Consider the following 25,535-nt stretch of genomic DNA (forward strand, 5'->3'; position numbering starts at 1 on the left):
TCCTGAGAAAAGCCAAGTTTTCTTAAGCTGTTTCTGCATCGAGACTTCATTGGAAGGTTGAGGTGCACAAGTCACTGCAGAAATGGAAGCAACTGATTAAATAGAACAGATAGAGTGAGGGTATATTGCTCAGTCCATCCCCAATAATAGTGACGTGTGCTTTCTGATAGCATCAACACATCGTATGTTACTTCAAAAACGTATTGCATGAAAGTGCCGACTGATGGCTGGTACTTCTGGTGAGAGTGTGATGTGTCACTCACCGCATCATTGCGGGGATGGGATCCCCCTTAGATCGCTGGGTTGATGATTTAAACTGGTAGGTCTGGCTGCAATTTGAAAGGGGCATCCTGCACCCACAACCCAGTAATCGCACCAGGGTCCCAGAAGTCCTAACCGGGCGCTGCAGTTTGATGCAGTGTTACCACTTGTACAAAAGCAAATATACAAGATATAGTCGCAGAATTAGGCCATTTAACCCATCAAGTCTGTTCCACCATTCAAATCATGACCAATCTATTTTTCTTCTGAACCCCATTCTCCTACCTTCTCCCCATAACCTTTGTCTCCCCTATGACTCAAGAACCTATCAACGTTTGCTTCATATATACCCAATAATTTCGCCTCCACAGCTGTCAATGGATTTCACAGATACCCCACCCTCTGGCTAAAGAACATTCTCCTCATCTCTGTTCTAAAGGGACATCTTTTTATTCCGAGGCTGTGCCCTTTGGTCCTGAGCTCTCCCACTACGGGAAACATGTTTTCCACATTCTCTCGATCGAGTGCTTTCGTTATCCAGTAGGTTTCAATGAGATCCACCACCCCCCTCATCCTTCTAAATTCCAGCAAATATATGTGCAGAGCTACCAAACGCGCTTCATACATGAACCCTCTCGTCGCCAGGATCATTCTTGTGAGTTGAAATGCAACCAAACTATATCTGATACAGAGAGGGTGAAACTAAATCAAGCTTTTTCCCCCCCCCCCCCACCACAATGCGATTGTTGAGTCCAAAATTTTAATTGCAGAAGACGATAAAAACTAGATCATAAATTTCAACTTGGTAATTCATTAAGAGGTTAACCAGACCTAACACTGTAGCAGGTGTGGCGACCAAGCATATTAAACTGCCACCTCTCATTTGTCCTTTCATGAAGGATTTGCTGCTATCCTGGTATGTCTAGCCTCACTTCGTCTTGAACTCCTGGATCAGAGGTAATGTGTGATATTTGGCTTCATGACACATACGAAGGGAGAGAAAAAAATCTTTTGTTCCGTCCCACAAGCCAACACTGTAATGTGAGCAAAAGCAGCCTGTAAAATAGACTGGGTTTAAACTCTCCCAGTGCAGCCAATGAGATCTAGTAGCAGGAACTCTACACCACAATTCAGATTCCCTTATGTGGTGTCAAGCATACATCACTGCAAATCTGTACCCTATCCAAAAAGGGCTGCTAGATTCAATACTACAGTCAGGATTTAACACCTGTGGACCAGATTTTAACACCAACAGTCACAACATCAGCCAATATCTAATAACTGAATATTTTCATCAGCTGAATGCAAATTAAAATAGAAGGTTGTTGATGGGAAAAAAAAATGTTTTCTGTCTCTGCAGGCCCTCAAACCCAAGAATGTGCACCTGTTAAAATAATGCTGGTTACATTTTCACATCATGGCAGAGAGGGGTCCTGCCCGTTGCCCCTTTTACTCTAAAGCTGGTTGGCGTGGCGGTTAGCGCAACACTTACAGCGCCAGTGATCAGGACAGAGGTTTCAATCCTGTGCTGTCTATCAGGAGTTTGTTTGTTCTCCCTGTGTCTGCGTGGGTTTTCCCTGGGGGCTCGGGTTTACTCCCACTGTTCAAAACGTACCAGGGGTTATAGGTTAATTGGGCAACCTGGATTCGTTGGCCGACATAGCCTGTTACCGTGCTGTATATCTAAATTTTAAAACATAAGCAAAAAAAAATTTTACAATAAGCCAGGATTAAAAGCAGTTGAAATTGCCTGCAATCTTTTATTGTATTTCTTTTCAACAGTTGAGGATAGAATTGGATCTTTATTGCACCACCCCCTCCAGAGTAAATGGTATATCTCACAGCTCTTGTCAGGGTGCCCATTCAATTGAGTGTCATTGATAATTCTATAGACATTTCATATCCGGAGCATGTGGGAGTGGTCTTGATCTAATACTTCACTCTCCATGTATTTTACTGGACAGATTGGAAAGACCATTTACCCTGCCTGGAATCGCTGCTCGTGAACCCTCTGAGACACGAGAACCAGTTGCAGTCCCCATCTCACAACCAGGCAAGGCCTGGATGTTGACAGTGTTACATAGGTCACAGTGTGGTGATTCCAAGTTCAAAATGTCTTTGATAACCATTGACAGCTGACAAACCCACGGCAGTGTTTATGGGGTAGGGGGAGGGGGTAGGTGTGGAGAGGAGATAGTGCAATATTTTGCCTTCTGTCAGAATCAGGATTTATTGACATGAACAAGTCATGAAATTTGGTGTTTTGCTATAGCGTGATAGGGCAAACATTCATATTATGACCATCTTATGACATTACCATAAAAAATAAAATAATAATAATAATAATAACAGGGCATGAAAAGTAAGGCCGTGTCTTTGGTTCATTGATCATTCAGGAATCCGATGGCAGCGGGGAAGAAGCTGTCCTTGTGCTGCTGAGTGCTCATCTTTAGGCTCTTGTTCCTTTTCCCCGATGGTAGCAGAGTGAGGAGGGCCTGGCCTGGGTGGTGGGGGACTTTGAAGATAGAAGCTGCTTTTTTAAGACACCGCCTCATGTAGATGTCCTCGATGGAGTGAAGTCTGATGCCTGTGATGTTTCAGGCTAAGTGAACAACCCTCTGGAGTTTATTTTTGTCCTAAGAGTTGGCGCCTCCATACCAGGCAATGATTCAACCTGCCAGAATACACGCTACCTGTAGAGGTTTACGAGAGTCTTCGGTGACAAACCAAATTTCCTCAGACGCCTCACAAAGTAGAGCCTTTTTTGCGACTGCATCAAGGTGGAGACTCCAGGACAGATCCTCAGAGATGTTGACAGCTGGGAATTTGAAGTTCTTGATCCTCTCCACTACTGAGCCCTCATTGAGGACTGGGTCGTGTTTCCCTGACTTCTTTCTGAAGTCCACAATCATCTCTTCGGTTTTGCTGATATTGAGCGCAAAATTGTTGCCATTATAAGCAGGCCACGGCATATAGATGGCACCTTAACTCATTGCTGTTGTGAAAACTGGAATTTTGTAGCTGTATTGGAGCGCAGATAGATTTGTTCTATGAAGCAAACTGTCCCTCTACCAACTTTGATGGTCTTGGCTTTGTGGTTAACATTTCCATGAATGAACCTTACTTAACATGCTGAAGGCTAACCTTTCATATCTGCAAGAAGTATTGGAACAACTTTTTTTTATTCTCAATTAACTTTCATATTCAATAATAGTTGCATTATGTCTTTAAAGAAATCCCTATAAAATATTGCTCCGACGTGCAAGATATCAACAGTAAATATTTCATGAAAGATGTATTTTAACATTTTTCATTTAATAAAAACTGTAGTATGACTCATGCCCATAAAAAAGGGTTGTTGTCGTTTTACCATTCAACGAGTTGATCTCTCTCCCTCCTGTACTTCCTCATTGCCATTTATTATTCTGCCAACAACTGTGATGTCATCGGCAAACTTGTAGACAGCATTGGTATTGTGTCTGGCCACACAGTCATGGGTGTATAATGAGTAGAGCAGTGGGCTAAGCACACATCCTTGGGGTCCGCCTGAGTCAGTGATCAGTGAAGAGATGTTGTTTCCGATTCGTATTGACTGTGATCTTCCAATGAGAAAGTCAAGGATCCAGTTGCAGGGTGGGGGGGGGTACAGAGACCTAGAGTTTGGAGCTTCTTGACCAACACTGGGGGAATAATGGTATTGACCTGTCGTCAATGAAGAGCAGGCGTATGTTTGAATTGCTGTTTTCGAGGTGATCCAGAGCTGACTGGAGAGCCAGCGATATTGCGTCTGCTGTGGAGCGACTGTGACGATAGGTAAATTGCAGTGGGTACTTGGGTACATGCCTCTCGAAGCATTTCATCACAGTAGAAGTTAGTGGTCTCTTAATTTCACGCATTTAATCATCTCTTACAGCAAAGACATTTAAAAATACTAAAGTTGAAGTAGACCATTAAAATATGCCAACAATTAAAATAAAATGATAAAGTTATGTAAAAACACATTCAAATTAGGAACAGGAATAAGGTTACTCTGTCCAGTAAACCTGCACCACCATTTGATAACATCACAACTGATCTGATTGTAATCATGACTCTGCATTCCCTTTTGCTCATGGTAATCTTTCACCCCTTGCTTATCGAGATCCTATCTACCACAACCTTTAAAATATTCAAAGAAATAATGAAAAACATAAAAGTAGAGCAAAGTAATTTTTAAGAAGTGGCTTACCTTCCCTTTCGCTTTCTCAGTGTGAGCCATTCAAATCCCATTGAAGTCAAAGGCATTTCACATTATGCACAAGGTCTAAGCCGCAGAAGATCAAAGAGGTGATTTCCCCCACTGGAATGCTGAGGAATTCTTACAGGTCTGGGCCGATGACGAGGCCAAATGATAGTTCTGGCTCTAGCCTGCTACCACCATCTACAGTTGGCAATGATGTGGCTCGACGTATTTCAAAGAAGTTCATCTCTGTGGATATGTCTTTCATTTTAAATTTCCCCCCCACCACCCCTCACTATAACCCATGATAATAGGCCTCACAAGACTTGGTTGTCTTTCAATGGTATTGACATTTTATCCAATCCAATGCTATTGCTCTTCGTAACTTTTACATTCATCTGGGCTCAGGAGCTGTTTCTGAAAACACTGAAGATTCTGTCCTTTTGTTTGTCCCCATAATTGCTTTTATGACACAGTCATTCACTGGTGCTCTGCCACTGTCTGAGGTATTCCAAATTTACTTTGCACTACCATTATTGGCTTGATCCAAAGCCCTTGCAGCTGAAATTCTGCCACTTCATCTCTTCTGTCTCTGTTAAGTCACTCCATAAGAATAACAAGGCTTTTGTTTACTTGTCTGACAGCACTGAAACAAGCCCTTTGGCCCTCTTACACTAATCCTACACTAAACCCATTTTATTCTCCCCACAACCCCATCAACTCACCTCCCCCCTCAGATTCTACTACTCATTGGCACATTAAGGGGCTATTCACCTACTGACCTCCCACGTCCCGGGATTTGAGAGGAAAGAGGAGTACTTGTAAGAAACCCACATGCTCATAGGAGAATGTGCCAACTCCATACGCACAGCACCCGAGGCCGGAATCGAACCTAGGTCTCTTGTGCTGAGAGGCAGCGGCTCTGTTAAGTACATCACTATGTCGCCCTATCACGTTACATAGCTCACTGTAAGATTTTGTTGGATCGGACTACTGTGGAACACTTTGAGGGACTTGACTAGAAATCTCCCTCCATCCCTCAACACTATTCAATATTCTCCCATTTATTGTTTATTCCCTTGACGTATTGCAATCCCCCAAATGTATTATTTTGGACTCTTGTTACTTTCTGCCCTATATAATCTCCTTTGCTCCTCACTGCAACCACATGGTGAATTTCTGTGCTGCCTACAAACTTATCTTTCACACCTTCTGTAGTTAGCTCTGAATCATATATACTACAAACTGGAGATTCTGAGCCATATAGAACCCCAATGAAAACATCTTGATCTTTGGGAAAAAAAAAGACTCCTACCAACCTTGTCTCCTTTCTTCCTGCCAATGAGTCAATTTTTAATCCAATTTGTCACTCTTATGGCTTTCAATTTTTTGACCCGTCTATTTAGTGGGACTTTGTATTACTAAAATCACTGCAGTTTGGACCATTCATTCCCACTAGATGTTTTTCTCCTAAGATGCGGGGACAACCACCTTCTGAAACATCCTGTCGATGAAACCCTCAGCCTCACAGGCGGACGATAGTGACATCAGCGACTGAGTAAACTGAAAAGAAAAACAGATCCAATACATTTGAAACGTTAATAATTACTTCTGTACAACAAATGGGTCCTCAATTTCCCCACTTAAGAAAGAGGCATGCTCAGAATGATGCTATCTTTGAGAGGAAATGCATGCAGTACTTGTAAAGAGGAAATATGCTTCACAACATAACAATGACAGTAATAAATTCATTTCCAGCCCCTGCGGTTATACACAGGAAATGTCCTGGAGTTTCCATGTGACACAGGAAGCACATTCCATAGGTCTGTGATGCCCTCCAATGCTTCTACACATTGGATCAATCTATATATTTAAACCACATGCTAACTTTAGATGGCAGGAAGATCAATGCTCAAGAACCAATCCCTTCTCTGATTTCCTATCACGTTAATTGCTTGGTTTATGTTGTTGTTCATGATCAACTTTTATCACTACCCTATTACACTCTGCTGCTGGGACTCAGGCCCCTGATCTGCCCTGGGCCTCTCCTCTCTGATCCATTACCATTCTGGTCCCAGGCCTCTGGTCCCCTGTCCATCACTGTTCTGCTGCTGTGCCTCTCCTCCCGCGTCTGCTCCTCAGGCTCTGCTCTCCAGACCCTGCTCTCCAGACCATCACTGCTCTTCTATGTAATTGTCACACTGATATAACAGAATGTACACCGCAACGACCTCTAGACTTTGAGAGAAAACCCTCATTTTTTAAAAATCTGCTCTCAATCCTGCTCAACCTTGTTTTAAAATTGTTCATAGCCTTGGCTCAGCCTATAACCTGTCAAACAAATGTCAGCGTTAAAGTTTGTGACATCCTGGATGCTACGACTTGCCTTTGAAACAACAATCTATTGGCAAAACATACAAGGCAGACCTAATATGGTTTAGCTCTGAAAACAGATGAGATCATGCACTTCTGGGCTAGTACCAATCGGCCAAATGAATCTAGTGAGCAGTAAGTAGATTAGATAAGTGAGCTCCTTGTCCTCATTCAGGCAGTCCCTCAGGATCAAGGATAACTTGCTTTCACCCTGTTGTGAGGTGCAAACCACTAGGGGTTTTTAAGCTGCATCACCTGGGTAGCCCTCCTAGGACCCAGGTGCGACTAGTGAGGCCAAGGTGCTTCCATCATCTTTTAAGCTGCACAGAGGATAGACCCATTAAATTGACAACCCAGCAATTTAAGGGGATCCCGACACCACGATGACATGTTAAGTGATGTGACACACACTCAGGGGAACTACTGGTAAGTCTCCCCCGCCCCCCCCCCCCCCCCCCACCAGCCATCAGTCACCCCCCGACCTTTCTCCTCTCCTCCCCATGGCAGCGACCCCTCTCCTCTCTCTCCTGCGGCGGCGGCCTCTCTCTCTTCTCCCCGATCATTGCAGGCACTTCAATCAGGGGTTTCCCTGTGATGCCAATGCACAAGCGCTGATGTCACAGGAGTAACCGGATTGGCCATTTTGCTGTTTAAGCCACCGGTCAATGCATCCTGGGTAAGTTTACCTGGGTTCCCTGACTACCTCCGAGGTAGGGCAGGGACCCGGTTGACTTTGGACGACACTGACCAGGTCGGATCCTTTCAAGCTGCTTTGTGAGTGGGGTGCTAAATGGGCAAATTGCCCAATTAACCCCATTTTATAAGGCAGCTTGAAAGCACCTATAGACTCATTCATAGATGATGCAGGTGGAAACCAATAGAGCACAGAAAATAGATAACAGTGAACACAATCCATGTAGACGTCCATTGATCATGGATTTAGCAATGTCGCCTTGAAAGATTAAAATAAATTGAGCAGTTCTCCCTGCTACAATCAACAACAATCACTGTCTGACTGAGCACAAGGTCTTTGATTAATGAGATTTTAATGGCATCCATCCATGGAGTTTCCCTGATCTAACTCTCCTTGACCTCATCAGACAGCCTGCTGACATGAGGAAACTTAGTGAAAGAATATACACTTAGCGAAGGAATATTCTTCAAATTTTATCCAACTCTGCCTCAGTCTCAAAAATATTTCTAAATATGTGTGAAATGAACAAGTTTGTGAAATGGGGCAGGCACAGTTAGGGTAGCGGTGAGCACGACGCTATTACAGTGCCAGTGACCCAGGATCGAACCAGGCACTGTCGATAAGGAGTTTGTACATTCTCCCGTCTGCGTAGGTTTATTCTGGGCACTCTAGCTTCCTCCCACCTTTCAGGGTGGGTGGGAGGTTAATTGGGATATTTGAGTGGCACGAGCTAATGGGGCAGAAGGGCCAATCACCATGCTGTATTTATAAATTTAAAATTTTAAAATTTAAATTTAAATGGCCTATCCTTAGGAAACACAAGCCAGAAAGAAAGTTTTCAAGACTGAATGCAGTCTCTTCCAGATCTGAGGATGTATGTGTCCTTTGTCATTAATAGAATGCACAGTACCAAATAGATTGAAATTCTAAGAATATTATTAATCCAAGTTGATGATAATGAAAACATTCAACAGAAATTTACATTAAGCAATGCTGCAGGAAACAAGTGTAAAGGCAAGTGTCCAGAATGGGAGAACTCTGAGAAGTGGACCAATGATCTGATCGATGGGACAGTACCTGAGCCATTTTAACAGAGGAGAAAGAGAGAAGATTCAGCAGGGAGTTTCAAGGAGTAAAATGCAAAGCAGCAACAAGTAGGATCAGCCTTTTGAAAGGAGCAGGATTACATTTTGTCCCTTTTTTAAAAAAGTGTAGAGAATCCAACCAGCCAGACTGAACAATTTTCAGTGACAAATCTGAGCAGATTTAAATTCAGAGGATTATCTAATTTTACAGAAAATGAGGAGGTCATGTTTTCTGTCAACTCTTTAAATTATCTTGCCAAATATTTTGACACACTCCTTGCACATTTGAAATTGCTCTGAACATTTTTTTTCTATTTCCAGTGTATTTACTGAAATTGAGGCCCATTGTTTGGCTCAAAGCTTTCCCCAGAAAAACAGCCTTCATTTTTTTGTGAAGGAAATTTCGCAGACTGCGGTGTAATCGTATTAATAGGTAGCTCGCTGCCACAGGAATACGGGAAAAGTTGATCGGAAGTCTACCCTTCTACACTCCTTGATTGGCATCTGTGATCTCAATGAGAGCGTGTTAAATGTGACAGATTATTGCAGATAAACTTTAAAGGACCCCATATGTACTATAAATGAACTCTAAGTTTAAAGATTTTATGTTGTTCAGGAATTTGTGAGATGCAAGCCACAATTTCCTGTTTATTAAAACAAAATCGCTTTCTGATTACATGATTTCAGTCTTAGAATGCTGTGTGGAAATTTAAAATGTGGGGACACAATCAAATACGCACAAGATTTGCATTAACCAATGTTCTCACAGCAGGAAGACAAGTGAGAGCTCTAGATGATACTGATATTATCACCTTTAAGACCCTGCAGATGAAGTTTGATTTAAAATATGAATAGTGCATCTACAAAGAGGCTTCTCATGATCACCATCCATTTTAAAAGCAGAAGGGTGTCACAGTTCAAAATGGGGGATAGTGAAGCAACAGTTCATCTGACTTCTCAAATTCAATGAAAATATTAATTTACTTCTGACTATATAGGAGGAGCTCATTTGTCCTCTCAGCTGCCTTCTTGGTATCTCCCTCATATTTTTCCATCAGGCCAGATCTCTCCAAATTCTTTCTTTCCTCAAAGAGAAAATTATGATGAAACATGTTCTTCCAGTGAAGGAGCTGTTGGCTGGACTTTCAGGAAAAGGATTACACCCATTTCGAGATCGACTCTTGATGAGGGCATGTTGGGCCTCCATGCTGAATATAAAGGACTTGTATTTGCTTAAACTATTCAAACAATTCCCATTTATGTTGATGGATAAATAATGGCTTGGGACAGCCCATCCTTCAAATGAATTCCATGAGATTTTTAACACAAATCAAAGTCTTCATTTAACATCCATCGAAATGTTAAAATTGCTCCACTTCCACATGAAAGTAATGGAAGAACCTCTGAGATTCTTGTGCTTATAGCCCCAGAGCAAGACTTTAACATGTTCATTCAATGGAAATAGGACTTCCACGTTGCACTGGCCACTCACCTGGATTCAGAATCATAGAGTCAAATAACACAGAAATGGCCCATTATATCCATCGACACTAATCCCATTTCTGTGCCTTAAGTGTCTATCTAAATCTCTCTTAGCCATAATAATTGGGGGAGACTGGGTAGATAGGCTGGGTAGATTTCCAAGTGGTGATTGCATAGAAATGTATAAGATAATGAGCCAGAATCTGTATGATTCAGATATCAACCACTCTCTGTGTAAAAAAAAACCCAAACTCAAATCCCCCTTAAAATTCAATTGCTTTCTTGTCTTGGTAGTTTTATCCTACCATAGGATAAAACTTGGACTATCGACCTCATCTATGCCTCTCATAATCTTATACACTTCTATCATTCCTTCATTTCAAGGAAAACAAGCCCAATCTCTCCCTCATAACTAAAGTGCTCCAATCCAAGCAGCATTCCCGGTGAATCTCCTCAGCACCTTCGCCAGCTCAATCATATCTTCCTATTGTATTACAATCAGAACTGCACACAATACTTTAGGTTCCAGGGTCTGTACACATTGCGATGAGTCTCTTCCGTCGGTCTGCATATAAAAATCCGCTGAATCATTGTTTTTGTTGACATTTTATTGAAACACAAGAGTTTAATGTGCAATATTCAATGTGAGTTTACTGTCTTATACATACGTTCAAAGTACAGATGCACCAAAATTCTTACTTGCTGCAGTCACATTGGAACACAAGATATACTGACTGCAATAGTAAACATTTAAATTCCACAAATGCAAGACAGAAAAAGAGATAATAAACAATTAAGAATAGATAAATAAACAAGTGAAGTGCAAAAAAGAGAAAGTTTCAGCAGAGCAGATGACCTTTTGGTGGTCCTGGTGTAGTTTATAGTTGGGGTTAGGGTAGAAGAGGGATGTTGAAGAGCCTGACAACTGTGGGTTAAAAACTATTCTGGAATTTGAAAGTGCTCGACTTTCGGCTTCTCTCTGAAGGTAGCGCCTTAGGAAAATGTAGTTACCTCTGTAAGTCTGTGTGTATTCACATCATGACCCAATTGGACAGATGTGTTATGTGGCTTCTGAGGCCCAGCGGTTCAAAAACAGTTTCTGTCCAAAGGCTATCAGACTCTTGAACCTCCCCTTACCACATAAATCATGATCTACTGTGACACCACAAAAAGAACTGTCTGCACTTTTGTATCTTCACTTTGTTTCTTGTACTATTGTAACTAATGTGCCACATTGACCACCGCCAGTGGGCTGATAACGCCTCAAACCGTGCATCTTGGCGCCTCACAGTTCGGCGGGCAGCAACCTCCTTTGAAGAAGACCGCAGAGCCCACCTCACTGACAAAAGGCAAAGGAGGAAAAACCCAACACCCAACCCCAACCCACCCATTTTCCCCTGCAACCGTGTCTGCCTGTCCCGCATCGGACTTGTCAGCCACAATCGAGCCTGCAGCTGACGTGGACATTTACCCCTCCATAAATCTTTGTCTGCGAAGCCAAGCCAAAGAAAGAAAGAGAAAAAGAAATTTATTATCTATATCTTGTTTGATTTATTGTCTCTTAATTTAATTTAATGCATATTATTGCAGATTTTTTAAACAGCTTAGTTTCAGCAAGTAAGAATTTTGCAACATACTCTGTAAATTATTAAAATGTCTATGATAATTTACATTATCAATATAACAATTCCATAAGAGCAGAAATAAGCTATTCAGCCCCACTCCCCAGTATTCTCCCCATAACCTTTGATACCCTCACCAATCAAGAATCTATCAGTATCAGTAAATTATATATAATTTATGGGATAAATATTCCTTATTGTTGCAAATTTGGGGTCCGTATGTGAGACTAATGACATAAAATTATAAAACTTTTCTTTATTTTTCTTGATCAGTGAAGTTTTCCATGAAGATATAATGTTTATGATGTCTTTGAGGTCGCTGAGTGTCAACTGATGCAATCCGAATGATTCAATTGTAATAGTTTCATAATGAAATATTATGTATTTTAGTTTTGGGCTTGGATTAGTTTTAGGCTGGAGGGTGGATCCATAAGGGTTTTAGTTTTTATTTGTAGTAGGTAGTTATTTTAGATTTAGATTTTAGTTCTTTCTTATATATAGTTTCAACATATATTATTTTGGTATATTATTGTCAATTATTTGGTCTTGTATATATATTGATTAAATAAAATAGTCAAAAAAAGTATCTTCCTTAAATCCTCCCAATGACCTGGCCTCCACAACTGCCTGTGGCAACAAATTCCATGGATCTACCATTCCCTAGCAGAAGAAATTCCTCTGCATCTCTGTTCTAAGCAGGTACCCTTCAATCCTGAAGTTGTGCCCTCTTGTCCTAGACTCTCCCATCATGGGAAACAACCTTTCTACTCTGTCCATGCCTTTCAATTTCCCAGAAAATTTCTCAGAAAATATAGAACATTAACTTTCAACCAATAGCTTTGAGGCCCAATATTTAAATAATAAACATAGAAACATAGAAGATAGGAGCAGGAGTAGGTCATTCGACCCTTCGAGCCTGCTCCGCCATTCAACGAGATCATGGCTGATCTTAAAGTTCAGTACCCCATCCCCGCCTTCTCTCCGTAACCTTTAATACCCTTATACTGAAGAAATAGATCTAATTCCCTCTTAAATATATTTAATGAACCTGCCTCCACTGCCCTCTGTGGCAATGAATTCCACAGATTCACCACCCTCTGGGTATAGAAATTCCTCCTCATCTCGGTCATAAATGGTTTGCCTATTATCCTCAAACCATGGCCCCGGGTTCTGGATTTTCCCATCCTTGGAAACATCCCATCTGCATCCATTCTGTCCAGTCCCGCCAGAATTTTATATGTCTCTATGAGATCCCCTCTCAATCTTCTAAACTCCAGCGAGTACAATCCCAATTTGCGCAATCTTTCCTCATAAGTCATTCCTGCCATTCCAGGTATCAACCTGGTGAATCGCCTCTGCACTCCCTCCATTGCAAGAACATCCTTCCTTAGATAAGGTGACCAAAACTGCACACAATACTCCAGGTGGGGTCTCACCAAGGCCCTGTACAGCTGCAGTAAGGTATCCTTATTCCTATACTCAAACCCTCTTGAAATGAAGGCCAACATACCATTTGCCTTTTTAACTGCCTGCTGTACCTGCATGCTCGCCTTCAGAGACTGGTGCACAAGTACCCCTAGGTCTCTCTGCACTTCCCCATCTCTTAATCTATTGCCATTCAAATAGTGATCTGCCCTCCGGTTTGTATTACCAAAGTGGGTATGCAGTGTCTCAACACATTCATGAAGACATTTCAGAGGAAACATGTTGCCGAGGTTTAACTCTTCGAAGTGCCTACAATTTCTGTAATTTGTTTGAATGATAAACTCATATTTTCCATTTCCTTTAGATATTATCCAAAATTCCAATGTGCTTTCATTTCTTGAGAATAAAATATGCAATGCAAAAACATGCTGCATTTTGCTTATAGAGAAACTGTAAAGTACTGGTCATCAGAGAGTTAACGACAGCTTCCAATCAGATTCAGAAGTTATTGTCATGAACAAGTCATGAAATTCGATGTTTTGTGGCAGCGTCATAGAGCAAACATTCATATTATAACCATTTTGTAACATAACTACAAAAAAAAATTTCTAGTGCACGAAAAGTAAGGCAGAGTCTTTGGTTAATTGATTATTCAGGAATCTGATGGCAGCGGGGAAGAACCTGTCCTTGTGCCGCTGAGTGCTAATTTTTAGGCTCCAGTACCACCTTCCCGATGGTAGCTGAGTGAAGAGGGCATGGCCTGGGTGATGGGAGTCTTTGAGGATAGAGACTGCTTTTGAAGGCATCGCCTCATGTACATATCCTCGATGGAGTGAAGTCTGGTGCCTGTGATGTCGCAGGCTGAGTTATCAACCCTCTAGAGTTTATTCTTGTCCTGAGAGTTGGCTTTAATTTGGTTTAAATATTACTCCACATGTATGAGCATTAAATGACACATGCATGTGCAGGCATATCTAGCCTCCGCAGCAGTCTGACATAGTTCAAGGTCAAATCTGGCAGACCTCCAGGAAGATATGAACTTCATCTCAACACATAGCATCTAATTGATCTAGAATGATTTCCACATCTCAGCACATCTTGAACTCTTTTAGTCCCCTCTATTTTCCACTCCAAATGGCAAAATAGATTTTTTTTTTAACAATCAGTTCTTAACGTAGGAGCATGTCAAGCAGGGTGGGACTTTGGATATACGGTACTGTAACAGGCCCTTCCAGCCCACAGACCTGTGCCACCCAAATATATCAATTAACCGACAAACTCTGTATGTTTTTGGCGGGCGGGAAGACATTGTAGCACCCAGAGGAAGCCCAAACAGACACAGGGAGAATGTACAAGCTCCTTACAGACAGTGCCAGATTCGAACCCCAGTCGCTGACGCTGTTAATAGCATTGCACTAACTGGTACACTAAACCATGCCACCCTTTAAACAATAATGACTAGCCACAGTCCTGAACTGCTGGAGCACATGAGTTGAACTTGTTCACATGCAGAGCTGCTGAGTTGGTGATGAGAAAGTAAAGGCTATCTCTCTAATTCAAGAAGGAAACGGGACATTTTGGTGCTTCCCCTTCACCAGCTGCTCTTAACTAGGCAGATCATTCCTAGATATTGAAGGTGCTGAAAAAGAAGACATGGTGGGTTGCTAAAATAAAAGAAAAACAAGAAGACCTTAAGACCTTCTAAAACTTGGAAGAGGAGGACTTCGGACACAAGTTCACAACTTCTTCATGTCTGGGAAGAGCAGAGCATACCAAGAGACCTGAGAAAATTAGCGTTCTCGACCATGTTCAAGAAAGGGAAATAATTCTCTGCAACAACTACAGAGGGGATTCCCTGCTGTCTGTAGCTGAAAAAGCAATTGCCATGATTTTTATCAACCAATTCCTCACAGAGACACCAAAGGCTGTTCCAAGAGTCACAGTGTGATCTACAGGATGCATCCATTCCAAGAAGAATGCAGGGAGCAGCATCAACCACTTACACGTGGCTTCTTTTCCACCTATCAAAAGATTTTGACTCCATCAAACAAGCATTCTTTGAAATTAGTCCATCCATGGGAATTTACCTCCACCATGGACAGCTTCATGATGAGCGAACATTGACAATGTTTGCCCTTGGAGAGCATTCTGGCCAGTTGCACCACTGCCTCGTATGGAAGCGTCAACTCTCAGAACAAGAATAAACTCCAGAGGGTTGTTAACTTGTCCTGTGACATCACAGGTACCAGACTTCACTCCATCGAGGACACCTACAGGAGGCGGTGTCTTTAAAAAGTAGCTTCGATCCTCAAAGACCCCCGCCAACCAGACCCTGCCCTCTTCACTCTGCTACCAATAAGAAAAAGGTACAGGAGCCTAAAGATGAGCACTCAGCGGCACGAGGACAGCTTCTTCCCCGCTGCCTTCAAATTCCTGAATGGTCAATGAACCAGAGACACTGCCTTACGTTTCGTGCATTATTATTTAAATTTATTTATAGTAATGCTGTAAGATGGTTATAATATGAATGTTTACACTATGAAGCTGCCACAAAAACACCAAATTTCATGACTTGTTCATCACAATAAATATGGATTCTGACACCATGAATACTACATGTCTATAGTTACTGCGGAGAAGGTCACTGAAGTCACTGAGTTCAGGGAAGAGAACAGTGATATTCTGAAATATATCAATATTACAAAACAAGATGTATTGGCGGTCTTGAAGTCATAAAAATGAATAAGTCTGTAGGGTTTGACCAAGTGTAACCAAGGATATTGGGGGTAAACAATGGAAGAAATGGCTGGGATCCGGGCAGAGAATTTTGTATCTTGTTCGCTCACAGTAAAGTAATGGAGTACTCGCTCACAGGTGAGGTAAGGGGGGAATATTGCCTCCTTTCATACTGCAAATAAGTCATATCAGATTAACTCCTCAATTCTCTGAAGATAAACTTTCTGACTCAGAGGTGAGAGTGAGCAGTGCCTCGCCCACGTAGAGTACTCAGATTGGAAAATTTGAAGTGGCAGGGTGTTAGTGTATCAACAAAGTTAATAGATCCCATGTTCAATTAAGATGAAGAAGTACAAACAGGAGTGGGGCATTGGGCCGCTTGTATCAAGGTCACCATTCAATACCATCATGCCTACCTTTTATCTCAATACCATTTTTCGACAACCTTGATGATTTGATAAGTTGAATACCAAGATCTTGGTCTTGAACACACAGATGTCTGAGACTCCTCAACCCTCTGGGTAGAGAACTGCAAAGATTTACTGAGCAATAGATGAAGAAATTTCTTCTCAATTCTGTCCTAAATAGCTGGCTGTTTATTTTAAGACTGTATGCCCCCTCATTCTGAACATTCCAGACAAGGGGGGCATCAACCCTGTCAGGTTCCTTGTAAATTTCAATTAGATCACCTCTCGTTCTTTTAAAGCAGTGGTTTTCAAACTGCCCCACCCCCCCCACCCCAAACACACAATCCACTTTAAGTAATCCCCATGCCATCGGTGCTCTGTGGTTAGTAAGGGATTGCTTAAGGTGGGATGTGAGTGGGAAGGGAAGGTTGAGAACCACTGCTCAAGACCCAATTGTGACTGAAATATTTTGCTTGAGATAAATTGTCACTGGCCCATTTACTTTGGAGTTATGAAACTGTAACGAGTCAATTAGATGCGATTCGAATCTTTTTCTTTCCACCAAGATACCACCTTAAACAATCCCTTACTAATCACAGAGTACCGCTGGCATAGGGATTGCTTAAGGTGGAATGTGAGTTGCCGGGGGGGGGGGGGGGAGGGGGGCGGGCGGGCAGTTTGAAAACCACTGTTTTAAATTATAAAGAATGCAGATCCAAGCAGCTGAACATCTCTCATATGGCAAACCCATCATCCCTGTACCTTTGCTGCATTTCCTCTATGCAAATATACCTTTCCTTAGATAGGGAAACCAAATCTTCACACAAAATCCCAGGTGTGAGTTCTCACCATTCTTGTACTCAAAGCCTCTTGTGCCAAAGAACAAACTTGCTATTTGCCTTCTTAATTGCTTGCTGAACGTATTTGTTAACTTTTAGTCACTTCTGCACGCTACTCTGAACTTTCAATCACTCATCATTTAAAATGCCTCTGCTTTTCTGTTGTTTTCTACCAAAGTGGATGACTTTAGCTTTTGACATGTTGTATTCTATTTGTTATGTTTTTGCCCATTTACTTAGGCTCTCAATATCTCCCCATCCTGCACTCCACCTAAAGCCCCTCTGCATCCATCAAATTCCCCCATACTACCACCAATGGTCTCATCAAGGTCAGAAACATCCTGGCATAAAACCAATCAGATGCCACCCCACACTGCACACCAACTTAAATAATTAACACTTGCAGCCATTCTTCGTTCCCTGAACCAATAAACATTTTCCAGCTTTCTGGCAACTTTCATCCTAATCCAATGAGCTTTCACTTTAACTGTAAGGCTTTTGTAAGAGACCTTGTCAACAGCTTGCGAAAATCAGTATATCTAATATACCTTCATTCAGTAACTTCATTACACACTGAACAAATTCCAATAAATGTGTTAGGCTTGACTTCCCTTTCATGAACCAATGTTGGCTTTTGTTTATTACTTTTGATCTTGATAGATGTTTCTGCATTGCATCCTTTATAATAAACCACTATATTTCTTCCCCACTATTGATGTCAAGATAACCAGCCAATAATACTCAGGGCCATGCCTCTGTATTTTCTAGAGGATTGAAATCGCATTAGCTGTTTTCAAATCTTCTGCTATTACTCATGTTTCCAAGGTCGTCTGCAAGATTTATATTTTCCCCAGAGCACTTGCTGATTCCCTTTCATTCCTTCACTCCTGCCATCAGAATGAATCCAAACTGCCCCAATTTAATAAAAACTCCCTCTCCCAAAACCTACATTCATGAACACCTTGAACACGGTCTCAAGCTTTCACTAATGTAACACAATATTTAAAATCAATGTTAGAATATGGTAAGAAGTTTGGCCAAAGTGGTAAAATTGAAGGAGCACCTTAGGGAGCAGAGAGGTTGAGGCAGGGATTTCCAGGTGTGAAGAGCCAAGCAGCTAGAAGTTCAGGTGTTATATATGGAGAATGATGAATGAAGCCAGAAATAGAGGAACACAGAAATACTGGAGAATTGCTTTCCAATGTGTCTTTAACATCCAATCTGTAGAGACTCAGCTCTGTAATCCATTTGATTATTTTCAACAACTGCAAACACAAATCAAAAAATAACATTTAAAGATTGGGGGAAGCACTCACACATTCCTTTGGGATGACCTGGTCATTATAGATTGGCTGAAATTAGTTCTTACATATTTTCCACCAGCCATATTTTTCTACCTCGCCCCAACTGTTTATTCTTCTGAACACTGGCCAAAGATGAGAGGATTGATTTTGGAAGCACCACAACCACAACATCTTCCCATCCAGAGCTGTTTTCATCCAAAGTCCACAGTGCAGTTTTGCTGTCCAAAATTATCATTGCACAACTGCCCTCTGAATGCGGATGGTTGCCAATCCTCTTTGAGACAACATCTGCAAGGCAAACACTATTGCTATCCCTGTGCAAGCTCACTCAAATCCACTCACCCATTACTCCCCTGCTCACTGACCTGCAAGCAATGCCTTAATTTCAAAATTCTCAACCTTGTTTTCAAATCCCTCCACAACTCCGAGATCTCCTCCAATCCTAAACGCTGTACTTTGAAGAAGAACAGTCTACTCAAGGATGGTTAGCATGGCTTTGTGAAAGGGAGGCCATGCCTCATGAGCCAATTGAGTTTTTTTTGAGGAGGTGACAAAATAAATTGATGAGGATAGGCCAGAGGATGTGGTCTACATTGATTTTAGCAAGGTTTTTGACAAGGTTCCCCACAAGAGACTCATCCATAACATCATGAGGCATGGGATAAAAAAATTGGTTTGCAGGAAGAAAGCAGAAAGTGATAGTGGAAGGAATGTCTTCTGTCTGGAGGTCGGCGATCAGTGGAGTGCTACAGGGATCTGTTCCACGACCTCTGCTATTTGTGATTTTTATAAATGTCCTGGATGAAGAGGCGGAAGGATAGGTCAGTAAGTTTGCAGATGACACAAAGGTAGGGAGAGTTGTTTGGAGCTGAAGGTTACAAGCGGTTATAGACAGGATGCAGAGTTGGGCAGAAAAGTGGCAGATGGAATTCAAACCAGATAAGTGTGAGGTGATGCATTTTGGAAGAACAAACCAGAAGGCTGAGTACAGCATTAATGGTCAGTTACTTAGAAGTGTGGATGAACAGAGGGACATTTAGGTTCCAATCCATACATCCCTCAAGGTGGCTGCACAGGCTGATGGGATAGTTAAAAAGGCCTATGGAAAGCTGAGCTTCATTAATGGGGGGATTGAGTTCAGGAGTAGAGAGGCCATGTTGCATCTCTACAAATCTCTGGTGAGATTACACTTGGAATATTGTGTTCAGTTCTGGTCACCTCATTATAGGAAGGATGTGCAAGCCATGGAAAGGGTGCAGAGGAGATTTACCAGATGTTGTCTGGATTGGAAAAGAAGTTTTATGTGGCAAGGTTGGCAGAGCTGGGAGTTTTCTCTTTGGAGTGTAGAAGGATGAGAGGAGATTTAATAGAGGTCTACAAGATTATGAGATAGGATCGACAGCCAGCACCTGTTTCCCAGGGCAGGAATGGCAAACACCAGAGGACATATGCACAAAGTTAAGGGAGGTAATTTTAGGGGAGCCATCTGGGATAAGTTTTTTTACACAGAGAGTTGGTGGAGTCTGAAACATTAAGGGCATTTAAGAGACTCTTAGACAGGCAAATGGATGAAGGAGTAGAGTGGGTGATATGCTCTATCAATGACTCCAAAGACAGAGGGAGACAATAGGCTTTAATACACTTTAGATTGGGGCTGGCCCAATTCCATGTGCTTGAATGAATGATGGGGGTGGGGGGGGAAGGGAGGTCAACTTTTATGGCCAGGTCACAAGGGGAGGAGCTACTTGGGAGCAAGTCATCAGTAGGTGGACCAGCCACTCATACACAATAGTATATACATAATCACCACAGTGGGTTTAGTACTAGGGATATATGGGTTGCACAACATTAAGGCTGTAGTGTTTTATGTTCTTCCAGTTTTGCCCCCTGAACAACTCCAAACCTAATCACTCTAAGCTCTGGAATTCTCTACTTCTAAAAGATTCTTCTCTCTGAGCATGACTTTGTCATATCCCCAAATACCTTTTTATGTGACTTTTTGCCATTTATTTTGTTTGGTCAGACTACTTGGAATGTTTCTGCTTCAATATAGATATTGGAAAATGTATGTAGAAATTCCCATTCATCAGTCCTTTCTACAGACGGAGCCAGTCAATAATGTGAACATGAAATGACCATTTTAAAGACATTGTCGATGCATCAAAATGCACCACAAAATGCATTTCATATTTTATGACTTCTGATAATGCCAATTAATTTTAGTGGTTTCCAAAGCAGAACTTAAAAAAAAAACAGAACTGTTAAACTGAATAGTTGCACAACTGGAACACATCTGAAGTTTAAATTCTTTCAATAATGTCCTTGAAGTGGTACATGAGCATACCACACACACTGAGAGTGGAGTACTTCAAGTCTTTTCTTTGACCGGTCCATTAAACCCTCGATAGTGGCAGCATCAGATATTACCTCCAATATTAGTATTTTTTAAACCATCTATAGCTACGTCAGTGACATTAGCAAGACATCCAATCAAAACAATTCCTAATTTCTGATGCAGGATGCTAGATTAACAGATGGACCAGTAACATCAGTGATTCATGTCAAGGGCTTTTTCACCATCAATGTTAATTCAATTACTGACAGCCTGTGACTTTACTGACCCTGCTTGTGAAATATTACTTCATGTCATGTGTTCTGAAAAATATTTAAAAACAAAAGTGTATAATAACTGGCTCAAAAATTCATGTAAATATTCATGAAAATATTTTTGAACTAGTTATTTTTTTAGGAGTCACCTAAAAATGGACAAGAGCACTTTAAAATTATTTTAAAGTCTTACGTATTTGATGCCGTGTTGTGATTTAATTTGAGCTGACAATAAGGAGATGCAAATATCCGAGACTCTAACAAAAAAAAGTGAAGCTATGTTATTCAGTTTGAATCTAAATTAAAAGGCCAATTCAGAAAGGCACTCTACATTAGCTATGGGCTTCTCAATATCTGGACAGGGAGCTAGCAAGCCATCCTTTATTCTAACATTCTTCATTATCTTGTCTGGTAACCGTCCCCGGTGTAGCTATATTCTTGAATATCTCTCCACAGCAGTCATAACTTGCAATTTATTTACCACAGTTTGCGCTGAGGACACATTACAGTGTTCAAAATCTCTCTAAAGTCGTAAAGATTTTTTGCAGCGTGCGCGGAAGAGGCAAAGCATTCAGCATCTCTGAATCCTCAGAGATCTTTTGCCGGTTGCGGAGGGAACATTTGTCAGCATTTACTTCAGCGACTTCTTTCTTTTTCTTTAATTAGTTGAGAAATGTCGGCCTGTCCTCCTTTAGTGGAGGTGGGAGACGTTAAATTCTGCAGACAGTGGAATTAACAAAAAAAAAGGTTGAGCCAGAAGAGTGTATGATCCACCTGTCTACACTCACAGGAACTCCTTGTTTGATTTGGGGGCCAAGGAGGAGAACTTGCTGACATACATATGCTCAGTTCACTACCACCATGTATTATGACCATGAAAATCCTGGTCATTTCCTATTCAGGGCATAGCATCTCACTTTTCCCTACCCCAAGGGAAATTCCTACAATCATAAGATTGTCATTGTCAGGATTTTAAGCTGAGTTTGCAGGTTCAAAATTAGCCATCCTGTGATAGCAAATCTCAACACCTTGCAATTACTGATATAGTCCCTGCTGCCGAGTTGTGGAGTCTAACATTTGAGGCCTCATTATGGCTCATATTTACGACAGAGAAGGTGAGAAGTTTGCCATTCATCCCTTTGAGTCTTATGAGGGGTGTGTGTAATCTGACCAATCCCATTCCTCCACTTATTTACCGATGTCCTATTCTCTTTCATATGCCTATTAGCTTCTCCTAGCTCTCCAACTATCCACCCACATTTAGTGGTAATTTGCAGAAGTAAAACACCAAAGTCTGCAGACTCCATGGTTGAAGTAAAATCACAACACTGGAGAAACTCACCAGGTCAAACAGTGAACTTTATAGAGCAAAGGTAAAGGTACATAACCAACATTTCGGGCTTGGGCCCTTCATCAAAGTATGAAAAAAATGCCAGCAGGTGTCTGACCAGAGGCCAATTATCCTCCCATCAGACACATCTTTAGAATGTGGGAGAGAACCAGAGCATCTGAGGAAATCCCATGTAATGAGAGAGAATGTACAAATTTCACACAGACTGCACTAGCAGTTATGATTAAACAACAGCCATCATGCCAAACAATGCCTGTGAATGACTGGAAACGTTCCTCCTATGAATGAGAGGTCTTAGGAGGAGAGGAAAGGAAGGTCAGCCAGATGCAAAACATTTATACTTACAGCACTGGAGGTGGCTCTGTCCTCTCAAAAGTTACCATCAGGTTAATCCTGGTGCCCAGCTCTCAGTCCGCAGCCTGCTTGCTGCCCACAGTTTATCAAATGCTCATCCACATTTTTTTTTAATGTGCTGAAGGTTGACTCATTTTTAGGCAATGGGTTCTGTCCCCATCACTCAATGCTCTTTCACAACTCCTCTTTATTCCATCTCCCTACTGAAGTTGAATCAGATTGAATTGTTTATTTTTATGTGTAGAACTTTCTTTTGCATGCTCATCAATCCAAGCTTTAGTGCAACAGAGAAGTCAAGATTAAACAAAAGTGTGGAGCACAGTATTACAGAGTCAAGGTTCAGTAAAACATTGCAAGGGCATCATCGTGTTCCTGACCTATAATCTTGGGATAGTCCAGAAAAATAGATGGATATTTAAATGTTGTTATGGGGAGATACAGCCTCCAAAATTCACATCACAAACTTCCTGAAACATATTATAAATAATGATCTTAAGTGAGGGATAAGTATTGACAGAAAGCCAGGGATAACTTACATGCTCATCTTCAAACTGGCACGTGCAATCTGTTGCATGTACCTGAGTGTTAACTCCATGGAATTACTCCCATGGTGCCTCGAACAGTAAACATTCTGCAGTCCTGTACCGAAAGAGCAGTCAAAAACTCTGCCCTCAAATCTCAGAAGAATGTCCTCACGTCACAATATTCCAGCATAAGGGCTGGGGAACTTCTCACTGACCCACAGCCCAGACTGGAGGTGAGTATCGGTGGTGGGGGGGGGGGGGGTGGTAAGGAGATCTCTCACCCACCTATTACAATAGGGATTGCTTGTCCTTGGGATTCCGTGATGGCATTTACCACACCTCACCCGGGCTTTCATTCGTGTAATATTGGAAACAAAGCAACTAATTTTCCACAAAGCAAAATGCTAATGTGAGAACATCTCTAGATTGATGGATAACTATTTGGCCAAGACTCAAAAGACATCTCCACTATGAATGAGTTGGGTTTTTTAGGTGATAATGGTCCAAGACACTGAGGAGAGCTGTCTTGATGTTTTACAAAAGAGCACTGTGAAATTTTTTCACATGCACCCAGGAGACTGATCCATCATCTGAACCAGAGAACCTCCAAAACTGCTGCACTCTGTCATGCTGGTTAATGCCCTTATGTTCATGTCGTGGGACTTGGATCTGCATCATTCTGACTCAGTGATAAGGAGTGCTATTAAGGACATTCAGTTCTTGGTCCAAGCGAATTAAGTTCTACAGACATGTCCAGATATATGATTATCTTCCTCAATTCATCATCAACTCAAGCATACATGCTTAGATAAATCAGGCTACAAACATTAAGCAACTGGGTTCCTTCTGTAACTCACAGCAGCACGATGCCTATCGAAGCATGCACACGAACCACCCACATCTAGCTGCAAAGGAAACCACAGTGTTGGTGGCTAATAGCTAACACAACCTTGTGAGCTGTCAGCGTCAGTTTCACCAGGACTGTCACAGCTTAGAAAATCTGCAGATCACGTTGGCCTTCGGTGGAGTCACAAGATGGATGTGAGTGAAGTGACAGGTTATGTTACACTCTACCTGACATCAGTGGAAAAGAAAAGAAAATGGTCCATTGAATTGCTTCCAACCACGTCACATGTTCATTTTAACTCCGCCTCAAACACGGAAAGTGCACAGCACCATGAGTATCTATTGACTTTTCTTTTGATGTAAGGGTGAGCTGCCTTTGAAAAGAGACACATTGTCTACACACATTTTGTATACATTTTGCAGTCACTGTCATAACATGAGAAACTATGAAGCCATTTGACGCAAAACAAAAAAGCAATTTGACAACGAGTGTGTAATCTGATTTTTGCTGAGGTTGAATGGGCGATAAATATTGGTCTTCCGTACATTAATGCCATGATCAGCCAAAGGTTATGTGCTCAAGTTAAAGAATCATAGAGTTGCACAGGCCCTTCCTTCAGCTCAACTTGCCCATATTGATCAAGATTTCTTCCTGAGCTGATCCCATGTGCCTGCATTTGACCTAGATCTTTCTAAACCTTTCCTATACATGCACATATCCAAATATATTTTAAACATCTATTTGTACGTATCTCCAGCACTTTCTCTATCACAATATGGATGAGTTGGGCTGAAGGGCCTCCATGACTCTGGCTCAGGCAGAGTTCCACATACTCTCCACCCTCTGTGTGAAAAATGTGCAACTCGGATCCCATTTAGATACTTCCCTTCTCCTGTACCCTGCGAAAAAGCTTGTGACAATCCATCTTAGTGATACCCCTCATAATTTTGTAAACCTCTAAATAGTAACACATTAGCTTTCTATGCTCCAGAAAAAAACCGTCCCTGCCAATCCAATCCTTCCTTTCTCTCAAAGCCTCTGCTCCTCGTAACATTCTTGGGAACTTTTTCTGCACCCACTTCCTTTATCTCATCCTTCCTATTGGATGGCCTCCAGAATGGCACACTTTATTCCAGATGCAGTCGTACGTACAAGTGTCCTGAAGCAAATTCTATGAGTGGAATTAGAACATAATCTTTTCTGACTAGAGTGATCCTGACTGAATCATAGATGACGCTCTTAACGTAGAGCCAATTAGCAAGAACATGGAGCAATTTTAATTTCACTGAATTTAATTTAAAGGGAAAATGAAATGCATGGATATTCTATAAACTCTGAGAATAAAAGTAATGCCACCAGCAATGAGCTGTGTTTGCATCTGAGCATGGGGCTGTGGTTAAAATGC

At 41.6% G+C, this 25,535-nt stretch overlaps 1 protein-coding gene and 1 long non-coding RNA gene across 35 annotated transcripts in view; one reads left to right on the forward strand and one right to left on the reverse strand.

The window, feature by feature from the left end:
• The window catches only part of LOC138745042 (uncharacterized), a 38,454-nt gene extending 33,087 nt beyond the window's left edge, over positions 1-5,367 (reverse strand). For both annotated transcript variants that reach the window (XR_011345976.1, XR_011345975.1), the window contains exon 1: positions 4,490-5,367. This is a non-coding gene — a long non-coding RNA (uncharacterized lncRNA). The remainder of the gene's footprint in view (positions 1-4,489) is intronic.
• LOC138745038 (transcription factor Maf-like) overlaps positions 1-25,535 on the forward strand; it is a 374,863-nt gene that overhangs the window by 222,388 nt on the left and 126,940 nt on the right. The window lies entirely within an intron of this gene.

Source organism: Narcine bancroftii, chromosome 10 (assembly GCF_036971445.1).
Source record: "Narcine bancroftii isolate sNarBan1 chromosome 10, sNarBan1.hap1, whole genome shotgun sequence".
Lineage (NCBI taxonomy): Eukaryota > Metazoa > Chordata > Chondrichthyes > Torpediniformes > Narcinidae > Narcine > Narcine bancroftii.